Source organism: Elaeis guineensis, chromosome 8 (assembly GCF_000442705.2).
Source record: "Elaeis guineensis isolate ETL-2024a chromosome 8, EG11, whole genome shotgun sequence".
In the NCBI taxonomy this organism is placed as follows: domain Eukaryota; kingdom Viridiplantae; phylum Streptophyta; class Magnoliopsida; order Arecales; family Arecaceae; genus Elaeis; species Elaeis guineensis.
In genome coordinates, this window is record NC_026000.2 from 137,394,501 (window position 1) to 137,415,441 (window position 20,941).

General features: G+C 33.7%; 1 pseudogene; it reads left to right on the top strand.

Moving 5' to 3' along the window:
* Positions 1–454: 454 nt before the first annotated feature.
* On the top strand, positions 455–10,152 carry LOC105049492 (L-type lectin-domain containing receptor kinase IX.1-like; annotated as a pseudogene).
* Positions 10,153–20,941: the final 10,789 nt, after the last annotated feature.

Consider the following 20,941-nt stretch of genomic DNA (forward strand, 5'->3'; position numbering starts at 1 on the left):
GTTATTAGATGATCAAAATATTCTTCTCAAATTGTCAAATATAATTGATAGCATGCAGTCGAGCCTCTCTCTCTTAGACTGCTTGCTCATTTGCAGCTCTATAACTAAGCCTCTTTATGTTATAAATGCAATTATTTAGGCGGAACACCAACTTGATGGACCACCTCCCTAGCTAGCAATTGGGGTTAGCGAAATTGATGCTTCTTTCTTTTCTTGGTTGGGTCCTTGAAATAAAGTCTCCCTAATGATGCTTTCCACAATTAATCCTCTTTCAGAAAAGTAAGACATCGAAGATCGCTGAATGCCCTTTTGTTGGTTAACGATGAGGCACCACCATTGGCAGCTTCATGAAGCTCCAAATTTTTTTTTGATGAAATAGGAGGTATAACCACCCATATTTATTAAAGTGAAAGCGAAGGTACAGCTGTGGTGAAAAGATAGAAAGTTTGGGGACATGACGAAGCAGAGCATGAGGGTGGGTGGTTACAGGTTTTCAGAGAGGGTGGTTAAAGAAGAAGAGTTGTGGGGATAGCTGAGAAAGCTATCAGATTTCTGCTAAGACTGCTATGGTTCTTTCAGAGTTGGGGTTATAAAACAGGATTCTAGGATGTATCATGGCTAACTCGAAATTGAAGTAGAGTAGAACGCTAGAAACAAGGTTGATTTAATGCCTTCAGAATCTACCTCTGCCCTATGAAACATGGTTCCTGTTAGCAGTGTCACTTCAACTCAGTTTCCGACAGATTGCAGACCTGTTGTGATGCAAATGATGGAATCAGAGTTTTGTTTTTGTTTGAAAATGCAATCGGTCCAAGATAGAACTAGATGTGCCGCTTGTTTGGCCACAGATTTTGGCAAGTAAGCATGGAATTGGAAGTAGCATTTCATGTTGCGTTCTTTCCATAAAGTCTATTGAGTCGTGACAGCCAGTATTTCCAAACCTGTCGGAATACCCAGGCCTAAGATAATTGATTTCTCAAAGTTGATTTTCAGCCCTGTTAATAGTTCGTAGGAGCAAAGGATGAACTTAAGAGAAGTGATACTTTTCATTGACGCCCCACAGAAAATAAGAGTATCATCGATAAATTGAAGGTTTTGAAGATCATTGAAAATGTACCGTTTACTAATGTTATGAATCAAGTTGTTTGTGGATGCTGTGTTGAGTATTCTGTTTAAAATGTCAACCACTAAGATGAATAATTGAGGAGAGAGCGAATCACCTTGCTGTAAGCTTAATGATGACAAATGCTTTACTGATTGAACCGTTAATAATAGTAGATGATCTCGTTGTGGTGACAATATTTGATATCCATTGACACCACCTATCCCCAAACCCTCTCGCCTTTAAGATTCCAACAGAAATGGCCAAGCAACCTTGTCGAATGCCTTCTTAAAGTCTGAGTTTATAAATGATCCCTTGGTCCTTGGAGTGGGAAGCTAGATGATCTCATTCGCAGGGCGAAAACGTCTGCAACAAATCTACCATGGATGAAAGTGGATTGTGAAGAGAGGATGAGTTTATCCATCTTAGAAGCTAGGCGTACAGATAAGACTTCAAAAGATCTTAACAATACCATTCATAAGGCTTATGGATCGGTAATCTCTGACGGTGCATTGGAGGCCTTCTTGGAATGAGTGTTATGAATGAATAATTAAGCCGCTCAAGATGTGTTTGGAGGTTGTATAGACCCTGAAACAATTTGAGAATATCACCCTTGACGAGATGCCAAAATTGCTTGTAAAATCAAAAGGAAAACCATCAGGTTCGGGGGATTTTTGCGAGGCAAGATGAAATACTGTCATTCTTATCTCATCCTCGGTGAATTCAGTTTCCAGATCGTCTAAAGCTTCTCAGACCACCAAGCATGGCTCTCTCCAACTCTAGAACTCTTCTTTTCATTCGCCAAATCTTGGTTCTCCTCTTCCAGTTCTCGTCCATCTTAATCCCCTTTGCACGCCCACTCTCCTTTAACTTCTCTGGTAATTCTCTGGACAAACCAAACCTACGTTACCAGACCCGATGACCGTCATCCAGCTCACTGAGAACCAAGTCGACTCTTCCCCTTCCTCCCTTTAAAGGAGTGTAGGCAGAGTCACATATCCTGACCAAGTGCTCTTCCATGACAACAGCTCAGTCATCAACTTCTCTACGTGTTTCTCCTTCAAGATGGGCGACTTCAGCAGTAGTGCAAGTGCCGACGGGCTCGCCTTCTCCCTCTCGCCGTATCCTTCTGAGATCCTGGAGAATTCATATGGTGGGACTCTTGATCTGTGTAGTACTTTTGGTGCCAACAAAACCAGAAACAATACAATTGTGGCCATCGGGTTTGATGGCTTCAAAAACGTTGAATACGACGATTCAAGCTCCAAGCATGTGGGAATCGACGTCCACACCATCTTTTCCCTGGCGCATGGGGACTTGCAAGCTAGCATCAGACAGCATGTCTTTGATGCATGCGTTTGCTACAATGCTGCTACTAAAAATTTGAGTGTCTCTCTTCGTAATACCTCAGGTGCTACGAGGTATTGGAGCATTTCTCATGTTGTTGACTTGAGGGAGGTCATGCCTGATAAAGGTGTCATTGGCTTCTCAGCTGCAACAGGTAACAAGACCGAGTCCCATCGCATTCGATCGTGGAATTTCTCTTCCACGGATTTGGATCACACCCACTTGAGTCATTCAAACTATAAAGCTTTGGCGTCTGTTATTGGCGCTGGGGTCATAGTATGTGGATTTGGTTTTGTATGTGTTTTCGGACGTGGTATGTGTAAGAAGGGTGGCATGGGGAAGAAACAAGTGGAGATGGCCATCGATTCATTGATCAATGATGCATTTGAGAGAAGTGGCGGGCAAAGGACAATTCCTTAGTGTACTTGTGAGTGCAACCAAAAATTTTACAGAGGGGAAGCTTGGAGAGGGAGAATTCGGGGGCGTCTACAAGGGAGCGTTGCATGGCTCGAATCTTGAAGAGGCCGTCAAAAGGATATCTGGAGGTTCGAAGAAGGGACCAAAGAATACTTATCAGAAGTCACCATCATGAGTCGGCAAAGGCATCACAATCTTGTGCAGCTGTTTGGCTATTGTCATGAAAAGAATGACCTGCTGCTTGTCTACGAGTACATGCCCAACAAAAGCCCTGATTACCATCTATGCCACAAGGAAAATTTGCTTGCATGGCCAGAGAGGTATAAGATTGCTTTGGGATTGGCCTCCACGTTGCTCTATCTTCATGAGGAGTGGAAGCAATGCGTAGTCCACAGAGATGTGAAGCCAAGCAACGTGATGCTGGACGCAGAATTCAACGCTAAACTCGGCGATTTTGGGTTGGCAAAACTTGTGGATCATGACGGCGACTCCACAACAACAGTGTTGGTAGTGACCCGGGGATGATACATGGCACCTGAATATGCCTTTACAAGTAATATAAATTTCTATGATGCATTTCATAACTAAGAAGATATTATTGGAATTAAAAACAAAAATAGAAATTAAATCTAATTGTTTTTAGTTCAGCTAGATATATAAGCTTATCATTTACACCCCCTTTTTCCTCCCTTTAGAGAGAGAGAGATGAAGGTTTGACCGGATATGTGCAAGAAGTGCATGTCACAATATTGCATGAATTGCAGCCAATAATCTGTTGGACGATCCAATGGTCTGACATGCATCAAAGCTAATTCACTTCTGTGCTTGCTATATATAACCCAAGATTAGATCAACAAAGAGCAGGCTTCAAGCCCGTCTCGGTCCAAAAATTCCGGCTTGTATTGCTAACACACCTTATTCTAGCATTTGGCACGCAATAAAGATAAAAGAAGCTCTATCTAACATTGACTACGGTCAATATTCCCACGCTAGCATTATGTAACCTTATAGATATTCTTTTTTTTTTTAATGGAAAGCCACAGATTCTGGAGGACCTTCCACTCTGTGTGCCACGACAGCATCTCGGATTTGGTTCTTCCTTTCCAGACTAACGAATAAGTTGTGGGTAGGGAATAAGCCACGTGCTCTTTTCGGATATCTAGTTTAAAAAATAATAATAATAAAGTCTGCACATGGATTGGACCGAACGTAATAAAAAATTTTATGTCTATTGCTTGGGTTGTGATGCCAAACTAAGGATTAAATTTTAATAATGCCAAATGTGGATGTGGCTCACCCGAACCTCATTAAGAAAAGCATGCACAAAGAGTTAGTGCGATGGTGCTCTCCACTTACATTCATGCCAAGTTCCTTGTGCTACATGGCCAGAGAGCTTGGACGCAATTTGTGGAGTTGCCGTCGTTGATGCAAACGAGCTGAGAGCTATTTGAGTTCAATTCAAATTCAAATTCTACTTAATTTGATTATTATCGAATTGAATTGAGCTGGAATAGCTCGTATAATTTTTCAAATCGAACTAAGGTAGCTAAATGCTTGCTTGAAAGCTTACGCACCTAGCTACATAAATATATATATTGTTGATATATTATATTTTATATATAATATATATTACTGATTTAATATTTTAAAATATAGTATTTATATTTTTTTTAATTTGATCTAACTTTAACTTTTAGTTATGTTTTTTTAGTTATGACCAAAGTTCAAATTTAAGCTCAAAGATACCTCAGTTAACACTCAAATCAAAGTTGAGTTGAACTCGACTGCTGCTTTTTTTTTTATAGAGTCATGTTTGAGCTTGGATGTTGAGCTTAATTGATCTTAAGTCGAGTTTTGAACTCAAATATTTTGAATTGAGTTCAACTCAAATCTCTAACTATTTGAATAGGCTTGTTCAGTTGGCTCCAGGTGGTGTGCTTTATATATTGGATGTTTTTTTTCCATTTTTTACTATGGGGATATATTTATTGAACTGTCTAAATTACATCATCCATGATATTAGATAGAAAGCTGGATGAAAACATTGGTTGGGCAGCTTAATTAGCATTATTTTTTATTATTATTGTCATCGTTGATCACCTCTGATGTCCTGATTTAAATCTATTTTGGTTTTCGAGGACTGGTTGGAGGGATTGAGGACTCTTGGCCAATAAATTTATCATAATTAATTACCACTGAGACAAAGGACAAAACCAAAGATATTCAAATTTTATTCTACATCTAAAATCTTTAGTAGTGCTATATATGCTTTTGCATGTAGATAATAACTAGTTACATATATTGCACCAAAAAAAATCATATGAAATTTGCTAGTTTCCTTACTAATGATGTGTTTGTTTGAAATAAATATATTAAATCACCGTAGAGTTATCCATAATAATCAAATTTTCATGGCCAATTTAATTACAAAATTAACAATATTCTTCCTTCAATTTATTTGGAAAGACTAATATGCATGTTTAAAATCTAGTTAGGATTAATGTATCTTAATTACAATGCTATGAATATTTATTTTTCTTTAATTGAAAATGAGCATTCATAACTATACAAATTTATTTTTCATACTAAATGAAACCTAATATTTTATAGGTAAAGCTGCAAAGAGTCCGATATCTATAGCTTTGGAGTAGTAATATTAAAAATTATAAGTGGTAGAAAGTCAATTACATTAAAGTACGGTGAAATAAATTTAATTGAGTGGGTTTGAAAGCTTTATGGATAAACATGCATCTACATGCAGTAGATGAAAAGTTAAAGATGGAGTTTGATAGCAACAAATGAGTGTTTGCTAATTATTGGGCTATGGTGCACTTACCCACATTACGAGTAAGGCCATCAATAAGCAAGCCATTAATGTTTTGAAATTTGATGCTCCACTATCGATTTTGTCACCCAACGTGCCTCTTCCAGCTTTTTTTCATCCTCCTCTAGTTGATGTCTCTAATCTTTATAGTAGCCATCCTAATATTCCAAGCTCATCAATCGAGTCAGAAGGCTGAAGGGTGATAATATTGTGGCAAGTGATTTTGATAATAATGCTATATTATATATTAGATTTGCAAGTTACATTTCAGTCTTATAGTTTGGTGTCCAATGTATGTTAAGTTCGTGGATTCTAATTGTTTATGTCATTTGTGATCCTCCCCTTCTGGTTGTAATTGTAAAAGGATTTGATTAAAAATTGATGTTTTTATGTTGATATAATATTAGAACTTTGTGATGAATAGTTTATGAAATCACATATTTGGATTTTATTTTTTATATATTTAAATATAAAAGATGATTGTGCAATAATTATACTTTTCAAGATTCACACCTAAACACATTACTAATAACTATTACCTATTTCTAAAGATAACTACACTTTCATCCCTGATTTTGTCCAAGTTCCACTCAAACACCCCCTATTTAAGAGAAGAAATACAATAGAATCCCTCAAGTTCCTCGATTGGCCCAATATAATCCTTTACTATATTAGCCTCAAATCATTATACTATCATTCCAAATTATACTCCTCTCGTTTAAGTTTTAGTATCCTTGTCAAGCTAAGAGTCCAAATTCATGCATCCATTAATAAATACCACGATCAGCTTATGGTCAATCTAATAAATTAATATTGTAGTAAATGAGCAGATCAAAGCGATCTGACGGTGTCCGATCTCGAATCTCTGCCATCGAAAGTAGTAGGGCTACTCTCGTCGGAGAGCTTCCCGAAGTGATTCATCTTTCGAGAAAAATATTAATTTAAATAATATTATTAATAATATTATTAATTTTAATAATATTATTAATATTATTATTTAAATTAATAATATTATTAATTTATATATTATTAATATTTAAATTATAATATTTAAATTCAAATATTATTAATTTAAGTTAATCAGATAGATCTAATTTTAAATATTTAAAATTTAAAAAAATGAGAATGGGATATAGCGATGACGATGGAGCCATCACCGTTGCTAATACTCACCTGCACAGTTCGACGATAATGCGGATCTAATGGTGTGGCGCTCCGACGATTGGACGCTATAAAGGGGGGAGGCAAGGGCATGGGTCTGACGGTGCAGCGGGGAACAAGGGGGAGGCGGGGAGGAAAAAGAAGGTGGGGCATGGTCGATCCGACAAGGAGAAGGGCGATCCGATGGGGCACGACAGCAGGGAAAGAAGAGGGGAGGCTGGGTGGTAGGACGCCGACTTCGGAAGGCGGCCAGCAGTGTCAGAGAAGAAAGGGGGCTCGAGAAGCATCAATCCGATGTGGAGATGCTGGATCCGAGGCAGGGACAATGGTGCAAGACTGGGGGGAGGAGGTCAGGAGCTCTGACGATGCGGCGGGATAGAAGGGTGATCGGAGAAAGAAAGCCGACAAAGGAGAAAGGGGAGAGGTGGGGGTTCTGTGAGCCCGTCGAGGACTCAGGGATTTTTAGGGCTCATTATTAGTAATGGCAAACTTGCATTGCTGAAGCCGTCACTAATAATAATTTAACTTATTAGCAACAGCTTGCCATCATTAATAACAAGATCACCGTCACTAATAACAATGTACATTTATTACGACGGATCTTTTTTCCATCGTAATAAGTTGTCGGAAAATATGCTTATTAGCGATGGCTTAAGTTGTTGGTAAATATGCTAATTAGCGATAGCTAAGCTGTCATTAATAAGCTATTTTCTTATAGTGATATCATTTTTTTAATCTCAATGAAAGATAAGTGACTTTTATAATGATTTTATTTAATAAAAGTATTACTTTAAGATGACTTCTATTACTAGCTAGTGCTTAATTTATTTCTCTAAATAGAAATAAGATAATAGTTTGTTGATTATAAAATATAATTGTTTGCTGTCAAATTTTTGTAGAATAAAAATAATCATGGAGTTGGAGGTGAAGATGAAAAATAATAGGTCGTAATATCACGAAGACTTTGATATTATTTTGGAGCTTGTTTTTGACATTTTAGAGTGATTTTGGATATACTATACTTAGTATTTGGATTATGTATATTTGGTGGAGATTTGATTTCTATCTGGATATTATTTCTTAGATTTAAACTATTTTGTTTGATAGTACTTTGTTATTATATGATGAAAATTAATGATGACATTTGAGACATGTATTGTTGATATGAAAATGATATTATCTATGGCATTAAAGTAGGTTTGATATTAAGATGTAAATTTGTAATTTATATCATATTGAAAGCAGATCTTGATGTTATTGTGTATGTACATATGAATAAATTACAAAAGACAATCTATTAAGATAGTCTATGCTAAAAGTCGGGCTCATAGCATATCTTTTAACTTGGATGGTCCTCATCAAAGTTTTATATTACAAGCTTAGGCAAAACTAATACTTTAGACTTATCTATACCAAATAATTTTATATTACAACTTTAGGCAAGGATTTTCTTGTCATAAAGGTAGCACTAATTATTTTTTTGACATTCAATAAGAATTTGCATTGCTGAAGGGTGTTGATTGCAACTTTATGCTAGGATTACCCATGCTAAAATATAGCATTAATCAAGGATTATCCTCACCTAAAGAAACTATAACCAAAGCTCATCTAGCTAATAGTCTACATTTATATACAAATTATATTTATCATTTAATTTTTAGCTAAGACAATCCTTGTCAAAAAATCAATTATTTATAAATAATTAATTTTTTAATCAAAAAAAGGACAAAGATGATTTTTATTTTTGATGACTATTTGTGTCCTCACTGATAAATCAATTTTTAGCAAAAACTATATTTATCCTCATTTAAAGGAATAGACAACAGCCATATAGGTTAGGACCTAACAAGGAGTTTTCATCCTTGCCAATAATATTTGGTAAGGACATTTTGATTTTTGGCAAGGACAAAAGTCTATGCCAAATATTTATTTTATTGTAGTGAATTTATCCTTGTTCTACTACCTAATGCCTAGTTGAAGCTCTAAAATTGGCTGAAGAGCGATGACAATGATTTTCATAAATGTTGGAGGCAATCAGAATATGATAATATTAGAGTTTATCTTAAGCACAGGATGGATAAAGTAATTCAGTTAGAAGGATCCAACAGTATTGCCATCCTCTTAGCAAGTTGGAATTGATCTTGATGAGGTGAATGATATAGCCAAAGCCACTCCTCTTGAAGAGCAAACTTAAGATGTAGTTGATGAGCTGTGCTCAATAGTAGATATATAACATTATTCAAGAGAGAGGCCATGCCACTCAATACCTTATAGCAAAGCAAGTCAGGTAAGAAAAGACTCAGAATGAGCTGTTTGTATTAGGAACGATGGTGGAAAAGAGCTGCCTCATCAACATGATATTAGTGTTGAGAGAAGCAAGATAAAGAAGGATGGATCAGGCTTGGTAAATATAATATTTGAAGTAAGGATTGAGGCAACCAATTTAAGTTATATTAGGGTCACTAGGCAAAAGAAGGGAAAAAAATCTAAAGAAACAGAAAATAAAGGGAAGAACCTATTGAATATGCAGAAGATGCAAAGGAGCAAGTCAACGATACTAATTTAAGGGATAGTTAGTAACCATTAATAAATAGGAGAGTTTCCTTGCTTATGATGTGTTTGTTTGAAATAAATATATTAAATCATGATAGAGTTATCCGTAACAATCAAATTTTCATGGCCAATTTAATTACAAAATTAACAAATATTCTTGCTTGAATTTATTTGGAAAGACTCATATGCATGTTTAGAATCTAATTAGGATTAATATGTCTTAATTGCGATGCTATGACATATTTATTTTTCTTTAATTGAAAATGTGCATTCATAACTATACAAATTTATTTTTCATACTAAATGAAACATAATATTTTATAGATAAAACTTACAAAAAGTCTCATGTCTATAGCTTTGGAGTCGTAATATTAGAAATTGCAAGTGGTAGAAAGCCAATTGCATTAAAGTACAGTGAAATGAATTTGGTGGAGTGGGTTTGGAAGTTGTATGAGATAAGGATGCATCTAAATGTAGCAAGTGAAAGGTTAAAGATGGAGTTTGATGAGCAACAAATGGAATGCTTGCTAATTGTTGGGCTATGGTGCACTCACTCACATTACGAGCTAAGGCCATCAATAAGGCAACCATTAATGTTTTGAAATTTGATGCTCCACTACCGATTTTGTCACCTGACATGCTTCTTCTAGCTTTTTTTCATCCTCCTCTAGTGATGTCTCTAATCTTTATAGTAGCCAGCCTAATATTCCAAAATCATCAATCAAGTCAGAAGGTTGAAGGATGGTAATATTGTGGCAAGTGATTTTGATATTAATGCTATGTTACATATTAGATTTGCAAGTTATGTTCAGTCTTATAGTTTGGTGTCCTATATATGTTAAGCTTGATTCTAGTTGTTTATGTTATTTCTGATCTTCTCCCCTTCTAGTTGTAATTGTAAAAGAATTTGATTAAAAATTGATGCTTTTGGGTTGATATAATATTATAACTTTGTGATGACATAGTTTATGAAATCATATAGTTGGGGTTTCATTTTTTACATATTTAAATATAAAGGGTGATTGTGTGATAATTATGCTTTGCAAGATGTCACACCTAAACACTTTACTAATCACTCTTATCTGTTTCTAAGAGATAATGACACTTTCACTTTTGATTTTGTCAAACACTCTCTATTTAAGAGAAAAAAATAATAGAGTCCCTTAAGTTCCTTGATTGGTCCAATATAACTTTTGCTATGTTAGCCTCAAATCATTATACTACCATTCTAAATTATACTCCACTCGTTTAAGTTTTGGTATCCTCATCAAGCTAAGAATCCAAATCTATGTATCCATTCATAAATACTATAATCGGTTCGTGGTCAACTCAATGAATTTATACTGTAATATCCTTAGTCCACATAAACTATGGGCATCGGCTCTAATACCATTTGTAACAATCCAAGATCTCATCCAAAATGACTAGCCGAATATTTTTTTTTTTAGATGCTTTGGTCCTGATAAGTACTCAAGATCTTTTTAGTGAATAACTGATGTGAGATTAAATATACGCCCGCATGGATCCTCATATAAATGATAAAAATTTCTCTTTACCATTTCACAAATTTCATTACCAAAATTATTCTACTCCAATCCCTCTAATCTGATCTTGCCTCTCAAGCAGTCCTCTAGTCCAGATATTATAGTGATTCTTAGGCCATCCAAATCATCCCTTAAGTATGATTATCAAGGCATCCACATTGGTCCTCCGACCTTTTAATCTGAGTTTTGCCTTTACAAACATATGGTTGCATCCATAGATTTGTTGTTATTTGAAGTAGTTTTAGGGCTGATTAGACATTAATACCTTAATAACTTGGAATTTAGGGATACTTTTATGTTCTGCATATATTCTTATATGCTTGTATCTATTATGAATATTTAGTATCCTTTTTGGTATCTAATTGTGTAATGCTTCATGTTTATGGTGTCTGATTTGCTTTTTGATATAATATATCAAAAAGCTAACTTATTTAGGTAACTGACACGTGATATTGTACCTCTTTATACTAAATTAGTTCCAATCACATAGTAGGAAACTAATTATAGTTTAGGCCCACTATATTGTGCTCATTTGTACCTAAATTAGGCTACTTTTAAGTAGATGCTAGATTTATTTATATATGTTTGGTTGAATTTCACTAATCAGTCTTTCCAAAAGTATTTTTATATGCCTAGATTATATATGTTTCTATATGTAAAGGCCTTTTTCATACAGTTCATTGATAGACAATGATGTTGCGATCCTCTCTTTTATGCTTTGTTCATGTAATCTACGATATGTGATCCCTCTCCCTCTTGCTTGGAATGTGGCTAGTTTGTAACATAATAATGTGTCAAAGCTCATACGATATGGATCTACATATATATTGTCTTAGTCACTACTTATAGAAATAAACTCTGATCTTTTCACTATAGAGCTGCACCATGTACAGTAAAGTTTCTTCTGCATATATACTACAGTGGGGGTTATTGGAACCACTTTGATGAATGCAACATTAATAGAATGAACGTGACAATGATACAAAGCATGATGGAGAGACTAGGTACAAAAATTAGTGCCTTGGTTCAACTACTTAGTACTTAGGGAGAGCATTAAAATTGGCTTAAAGCTCATAAACTAAGATAATGATTTTTCAGAAATGTAGGGAGAGCATAAAATTAGCTAAAATTTCATGAACTAGGATAATAATTTTTTAGAAATGTAAATAGAGCATTAAAATTAGCTTAAAGCTCATGAATTGGGACAATGATTTTTCAAATATTGGAGGCAATTAGAATATATGATAACGTGGGAGCTATTAAACAAAAGATGGATAAAATATACATGGCTAGGAGGATCTACCACTATTATCATCCTCTTAGCAAGATATCATTAATCTTGATGTGGTGAATGAGATAGTGGATGCCAATCCTCTTGGAGAGCTAACTCAATATAGGGTTAATCATCTATGCTCAGCAATGGATAACATTATCAAGAGAGAAGCCATGCCACTTGACACTTTATAGTAAAGTAAGCTAGACAAGAAAAGACTCAGAATGAGCTTGTTTGTATCAAGAATGATGGTGGAAAAGAACTATGTTGTCAACCTATTGATACCGCTGTAGAGGAAAGCAAGAAAAGAAGAAGAATGAATCAACTTTGGTAAATGTGGTATCTGAAGTAACCATTGAGGCTACCTATATGGGTTGATAGTAAGGTCACTAATCAAAGAAAAGGGCAGAAACCTAAAGAAATAATGGTAGTAGACCAAAGGGAATGCACCTAATGAATATGATGAGGGAGCGGGTAGAAACAATAATAATTAAAGTGATGTTAGTATGATTTTAAAGATCACATATCAATCTATAATAATTTTCCTGTTAACGTGATCCCATAGTATTTTTTTTGTTAGTATGATTCTATATCTTCCTCCTTTGTTAGCATGATTATGTAGTTGTTATTATTTTTCTTTTATGGAGTCTATACACTAATATAAATAATCTCTAAATTGTATTGAATGAAATTGAAATGGAGACAATGAAGTCTATTTTCTATCTCTATCTTTCTCTATTATTTTTTCTTTCACAAATATTTTAATATGGTATCAGAGTTACCGATCATCTAATATGCTACTATCATCTCTTCCATCTTTATTGCAGCCACCATCACTGATCTATTAATCTCTATTTTTCTGTAGATTTTTTGTTCTTCAATAGATTTATAGATTGCCTATTTTTTGATGATTAAGATCCGCAGATCTTTTACTTTTAGATAAATCTATATCTATTCTTCATCATCTTTTCCTTCTCTTTGGGCATTTTTCTATCTTTGTCTCCTTTATCACCTAGTTTGAGGCCTTTTGCCTTTGGATATTTTTCTGTCTCTAGATCCTTCATCATCTAGTTTAAAGTCTATTCCTTCTTTTTGGATGTCTTTCCACCGCATCTCCTTCATCACTTAGTTTAAGATCTTTGTCTTATTTTTAGGTTTTTCTTTACCTCTGGCTCCTTCGTCACTTAGTTTGAGTCTCTTTCTTTTTTTTTTTTTGAGTATTTTTCTACCTCTAGCTTCTTCACCACCCAATTTGAAGTATTTTTTATCTCTAGCTCTTTTGCCATATAGTTTAAAGTTTTTTTTCTTTTTTTTGGATATTTTTCTATCTTTAGCTCCTCCATTACCTAGTTTGAGACTTTTTTTATTTTTTATAGTATTTTTGTCTATAAAAATCATCAATCTTTAGCTATCTTCTATTTTAGCACCAGCCTTCTCTATCATGGTATTTTTTTCTATGAGGATCATCGATCTTCAATCATCTTCACTTTGAGCATCATTCTTCTCTTTTATGGCATTTTTATTTGCAAGGATCATCGATCTTCGACCACCTTCTCTTTGAATGTTAGTCTTTTCTTCTATGATATTTTTGTTTATAAGAAAAATAATAATTTTTAAACTCAAGTTAGCACATACAGAGCTACCTTGAGTTTGAGAAGGAGTGTTATTATAATTTTAGAGATCACATATCAACCTATAATAATTTTTTTGTTAACATGATCCCATAGTATTTTTCTTTATTAGTATGATTTTATGTCATTTTTCTTTGTTAGCATGATTATGTATTAGTTGTTATTATTCTTTTATGGAGTCTATATACTAGTATAAATAATCTCTGAAATTGAATGAAATTTTAAATTAGAGATAATAAAGTCTATTTTTTCTCTTTGTCTTTCTTTCTTATTTTTTCTTTTCTTTCATAAATATTTTAACAAGTGATAATTAGTAGCCCTTAGTGAACTAAAAAGTTCAGTTATGAACTCAATGATGACCTATTTGAGAGAAATATTGATAGAAAAATGGTTAAGGAGGAAATAAGGAAGTGATTGAACAGTTTAGGCTTAATGTCAACACCACATACTAGAGATGTTGCTATTAGTGGAAATAAGCTAGAGTCTATTAATAACAATGATAGTGATTTGGAAAGAATAAACAATGACAATAAGGCTGTAGAGATGGGATGATAATTTTTTCTAAATTGAATGAGTGATTTAATTTTAAGAAGCCTATCGAGCTTCTTTATGGCATGAAACTTAGCGATCAAAAGGTGCTTATGAAATCTTTTAGGCTATAGTCTACTTAGTAGGGCTTTGATTACAAATACAAGAAGAGTGATGGATAGAGAGTCATAATAGTTTGTAAGGACCATGGATTTTGAGTTATAGCAGTTTGCAAGGACTGTGGATCGATAATATATACATCTTCGATGCAAAGAAAGGATATTTTTCAAATTAAAATATTCCATCCTTTGTATCTCTGAAAAATAGTTCTATAATGATAATGTCAACTCTAAATTTCTGACGAAGAGATACTTAAATGATATCAAATCTAAAAATTAGAGCTCGAAAGGATTCAAGAAGAAGGTTTGGGCGGATGTGAAGGTTTTTATATCAAAACCGCATTACAAGGCCTAGAGAAAAGTAATTCAGATCATATAAGGAAGCCATTATAAGCAATATTTCCATCTATGGGAATAATATGAGATGATCAAAAGAACAATACCTAATAGCATAGCATTGTTGGATGTGATCAAGAGGCCAGATAAAAATAAAAAGCCAATATTTAAAAGGCTATATGTTTGTCTTGATAATTTTAAAAGGGATTTTTTCTAATTGGTTATTGGTATTAACCGATGCCATCTTAAAGAATCTTTTTTGGGCTAATTTAAGTGGCAGTCAGCAAAGATGACAATGATAATCTATAGATCATGTATTATATTACTTAGACAATTATTGAAGTAGAGATGGAAAGAAATTCGACTCAATTTTTGGTAAGCATGCTCGTTAATATTAAGTCTATTGAAGAGCATGAATGAATATTTATGTTTGACAAACAAAAAGTAAACATCATTACTTTAATACTTGCTATAGCAAGATGTCAATTAAAAAAAATGAAAAAAATAAAAATCAATGCAAACTCAGGATTTTACATGAAAAACCCTCTGAATCAAGGGGAAAAACTATGAGCAAAGATGGATGGAGATTTTTTATTATTTTCAAAGTTGGAGATTACATACTACAAGGTAAAAAAATTCTAGAAAAGCACTCACATCTCAAAGGCATCATATCTCACCAAAATAGATATACCCTATTAACTCCACCCAACAAGATAGAAAGGCCCTTATTTACTCTATGGTCAGTGCTAATGTAATGCAAGACACCTTTGCAATACTATTAACCACATAATTGAAGAATAATAAAAGGGAGCTTAGAGATTGAATAAACCATATACAAAGAGTATATAAGCACTAGCATGGTTCATGATTCCATGATGTCCTCTCTAAAGCTCTTGTTCTATTATGGCAATGGATGAGATGGCTTGGAAAGGAACCAAAATGAAAGGAATATGCCCTATAAGCCAATCAAAATTTATATTTTGATAATTTTTTTCTTATAGTCTTTCAGACTCATGTAATTAATATTTTATAAATAAAAGATATTTTTCATCATATGCTACATCTTACTTTAGTAATGATTAAATCAGAACAATGATTTTAGGGTTATGATGAGATCATATCTATGAGATCTAAAATTCTAAAAATTCTGATTTAGAATATTTTTAATCATAGAAGCATTGAGTAAGGGATCAATATTTGGATAGACTATCACTTCCTATGTATGCTCAATGGAAAGGGTGGCTGATCTCATAAGCCACCTGTGTAAGATACTAATACAAGAAAGTGGATACCTATTAGAGAATGAATTCACTAAATTGATTCGACTTAAGAAATATCTTATGAAATCTACTTATCCGTCAAAAAATATTTTTTTATAGTGAGAGTTGTGCATATAATCCTTTGACCTCAGACTACCATAGAACCTTGTATACATGAATCCATATTTTAGTTCATACTCATTCATGACTTAGTTATGTACGGAGTGTTCTAAATATGATGAAATATATATGGAAGTTGTGAGTAGGTCAACATGAAATCAATCACTTCTAATAAAAGAAAATCGCATGCTACTTGCTCCGATCGATTGATGATTCAGGAACCTTTTGATCAAAGTAGAATAAAAATTAGAAAAAATTTCTAATATTTTATTAATCGAATCATTATTTAAGATTGAAAAAAATGTGAGTATGATATTAGATTTGATATAATTTCATATTCAGAGTCATATTCGGGATGCAGGGGGATCGCAGGATCGAATTGTATGGTAACTTTTCACTGAAGGATATTTTTGATATTTCTATCAAAATTTTATATCTTTCAAGTAGATATGATATATTGCTAGATGTCAATCTTATCTTATAAATTTGATCAAATTAAAGAGTTTAATTCGATCATCAATTAGAAAGAGTTCTAATTACTGAAATCGAGTTAGCTCGATTGGTTCTAGATCGGTTAGATTAAATTCTAATAAATTAGATCGACTTACACTCGAGCCCACTGCTAGCTAGATGTGGAATCCAATGGATCACATACAAAGAGAATTGATCAGGGGTCTAATTAGATTAGATCATGTTTGCAAAGTAGATATGCTAGCATATGTTACAAATCCTAGCTCCTTGTTTTGAATCGATTCAAAATTAATTTTAGATTGGGCTAATTAAATTTAAATTAGTTCAAACCAATTTTAGGTGTCAGTTAGGTTAGCCTTTGGCTACATGTACCAAAAATTTAGAGCCAAGAAACCTAGTGTCCATATGTTAAGAATTTTTCTTGCGCGTGGGATGCAGTATTTGTACGCAGAAATAGGTTTCGCATCCTATGAGATGGGACACCCCTTCCTCAGGTTTATCCAATGTTCCATGATGAAAAAAAATTCTTGATGATTTTTGATTTAATTTTAAGCACTGAAGAGTTCTTCTTTGGATTAATCACCTTCTAGTTTAATCATGAAAATTGGTTGAAGTTTGAAATCCTGACAATCTGATCTATGTGCCTAATCAAGAGTCCAACTTGTGAAGAACTCTAATCTATGTGTCATGTCTCATCTTATTTTAGATTTTTTTCATGCCATCAACAAGTTAGCCCCTCAATTTTGGGCCATCGGATGGATAAAAGTTGTTGATGGGTGGTGGAGAAAAATTGTGCCAAGAAAAGCTGAATGACACATCAAAGAAACATCGAGAAAAATATTCTGAAGAGTCCTTCTGCACGAAGCATCTTTCGAATTTTTTTTAGATGCTTGCCACATGTCATGAGGCTCCTGATGGGTGTGAAATTGGCTGGGGGCATGAAAAATTTTTTGAGGTGTGAGATAGCATATGGAGGGGGCACAAATCATTCCCAAAGGCAACCTATCACTAAGTATTTAAAGGGGGTGCATCGGGGGGAGTTGATTCATTCAAATTTTTAATTTCTTCTTTTTTTCTAACATCCTCTCCCTATTGTCCAATTAATCTCTTCTTTTTTTATTAAGATAAATTCAAAAATAGTAAAGACAAGTCCGATTTTAGGACAAGAGCCTAGGAAGAGAATTAAGGAGGACAAGGAGAGAAGAAAGGTGGGGATAGGAAGGCTAGGAGAAGAGGAAGAGGACTTGAGGTCCTAATGCTCAAAAAAATTTTAGAGTGAGAATTTTAGAAAAAAAATTATCTCAAAGAGTTGGTATCCTGATCATAGTCTTGTGTGGATCACCGTCAGAGGACGAACACTTGAACATCTGGTGAAGGTTCTATCGAAATTTGGATTAAGCACTGCAGGTATTCTTCTATAGCTTGAATTTTATTATGTATATATGTTATATGATTGTTAATCATCAAGGAGGTATTGGTTTAAGGGTTTAAATATTTAAAATTTTTTATTTAAATTTTTGAAATCCGTCATGCTTCCGCTGTGCATGTCCACTCTGAAACCCTACAGTGGTATCAGAGCCGGCCTTGTTTGGTTCAATCATATATACATAATGTTCATGCGATGTATAGTATGTTTTATCTAAAATGATTTATGCCATCTATTATGCTTTCATATGATGATATGAAATGATGCATATATGATTCACCACTTCATCATCCTAACATAAGGTTGTCCTAGCATCATGAGATTATGCTGCAAGATTGTCCTAGGATGATGAAAGTACATATATTATATTTGCACATATAGAATATTTTAATACTGATACAAAATTAATATTATATAGTTAGAATGTGTATGAGACTAAATAAAAGTTCTCATTAAAAATTATATTAAGTTATAATGATATGCAACTAGAGGTTAACCATTTCTTGATCAATTGGTGTCTAAAAAGTTCTACAGGTGATTCTTTAATTGATTTTGTTATCTGATCTGACTAATTTATTGGTGTCTAAAGAAAGCAACGGGGGGACCCCCACCTTACTTACCTGGCCAATTTGATCAAGCGATCTTGATATTAAAAAATTCTAATGTTGAAAACACTACTAGAGGCCTTCCTTCATACTAGGTTAATGTTACATCATTAACTATGATTAGTTTGTTATGTTAATATAAAACTTGTCATAAGAATTGATATAACATAATCCTGGTACATAGAAGATACTTACGGCTATTTTGAATATACTGCTTTGTTGTGTTAACATAAGGATAGTTATATTCGAATTTGACTGTATTGAAATGAAGGATCTTACTTAACTAAAATATTATAGCTTGTATGTTAACACAAAGCTAATAATATTTTAGAAGCCAAGATATGATATTGAGAATTGCATGAGATGCAATTGGAAAAAGTTTTCTATCTATGAACTCATAAGAGTTTGTTGTGCTAACACAAGATCATTATGAGAAATTAGGATCTTAATCCCACTAAGATAAATATGTAATGTCTCGTTCATCATAGTAGAGGGTTATGATGTTCGATAAAATAATGAGAGACACAATTAAATCTAAAGACCTTATTTAATTGTGTGAGTCAATATGAGTTATTTGCTTATGTAATGTTCTTTATTCATTGTAGATTAAATTCTACAAATAGCATCTTCACTATCATTGCAAGAAATTTTAGATTTCAATAAGTTGATCTGTCCCAATTATGTGACTGGTTGAAAAATTTAAAAATCATCTCACTCAGGAGAAGCTCTCCTATATTCTTGATATTCTTGAACTACAAGAGTTGGGGATGATGCCACAGAGGAGGAGGTATCCACATATAAGATGTGGAAGAATGACAGTTTGACTGTCAAGTACATCATATTGGCCTCTATAAGTAATGAATTACAGAGACAGCATAAGAGTATGGATACTCAATCTATATTCCTTAATGTTAAAGAGTTGTATGGAGAACAGAGTATGACTGCTAGATATGAGATATCTAAGCAGTTATTCTGTGCTAGAATGACTGAGGGGTCATCCGTACAAGATCATGTCCTGAAGATCATTGATCTGATCACAATATTGGGTCAATTAAGTTTTATAATGGATGGAGAATTAAATCAGATTTGATCCTGTAATCTCTCCCCGAGTCATTTGCTTAGTTTGTCGTGAACTATCACATGAACAAATGAATACCTCCTTGTCTGAGCTATTGAATATGCTCAAGACAGCTGAAAGTCACATTAAGAAAGAAAAAGCTCCACTTCTTCTTATGGATAAAATCTCTCAGAAGAAGTCAGGTTTTAAGGATTTAAAGAAAGCAGTGAACCCTAAGGGTGGCAAGATGAAGAAGAAGGAGAAAAAGTCTTCGAACAGGGTACCTGCTTTCACTACGGCAACACAGACACTAGAAAAGGAATTGCAAGTGATATCTTGTAATTGTAAAGGTGGTGCAAGCGACGCACCAAAAGGTATGTATGAGATACATACAATTTTGTCATTAAGTTTTTCAATTTAGACTCTTGGGTATTGGATACCGTCTGCGGTTCTCATATCTGCAGTCATTATAGGGACTGTAGAATATTAGAATGCTGAAGAAGGATGACTTCAAGCTCTACGATGCTGGAGGAGAGTCCATCCAAGCAGAGGCTATAGGGATATATATATTGAAGTTACCTTCTGAAAAGATCTTAGAGTTAGAAAATTATTATTATATACCTAAGATCATTAGAAAATTATTTCTGTACTGTTGCTATTGCAACGAGATTATGAAATAAATGAAAAGAGCAATAGTTGCTCAATTTTTTTTCTAATAAAATTTTTTATCATGGCATTATAAATAATGATCTTCTGATTCTATCTAATGACAATATTTTTCATATTGATGAAAGCAAAAAGCGAAAGAGAGAAGAGATGAATAATACTTTACTTTGACATTGTCGACTTGATCATATCAGTGAGAAAGAATTAACAAGTTATACAAAGAAAGTTTTTTAATCCTTATGATTATGAATCATTAGGTACTTGTGAATCTTATCTTATGAAAAAAATGACTAAGACCCATTTAGTGGACATAGAGAAAGGACAAGTGAGTTATTAGGATTTGTACATACTGATGTATGTGTCCTATGATAACAGAAGCCAGAGGAGGATACTCTTATTTTATAACGTTCACTGATGATTTATCTAGTTTGGATATGTATATCTTATGAAACACAAATTCGAAGCCTTTGATAAATTTAAAGAGTATCAAAGTATGGTCGAG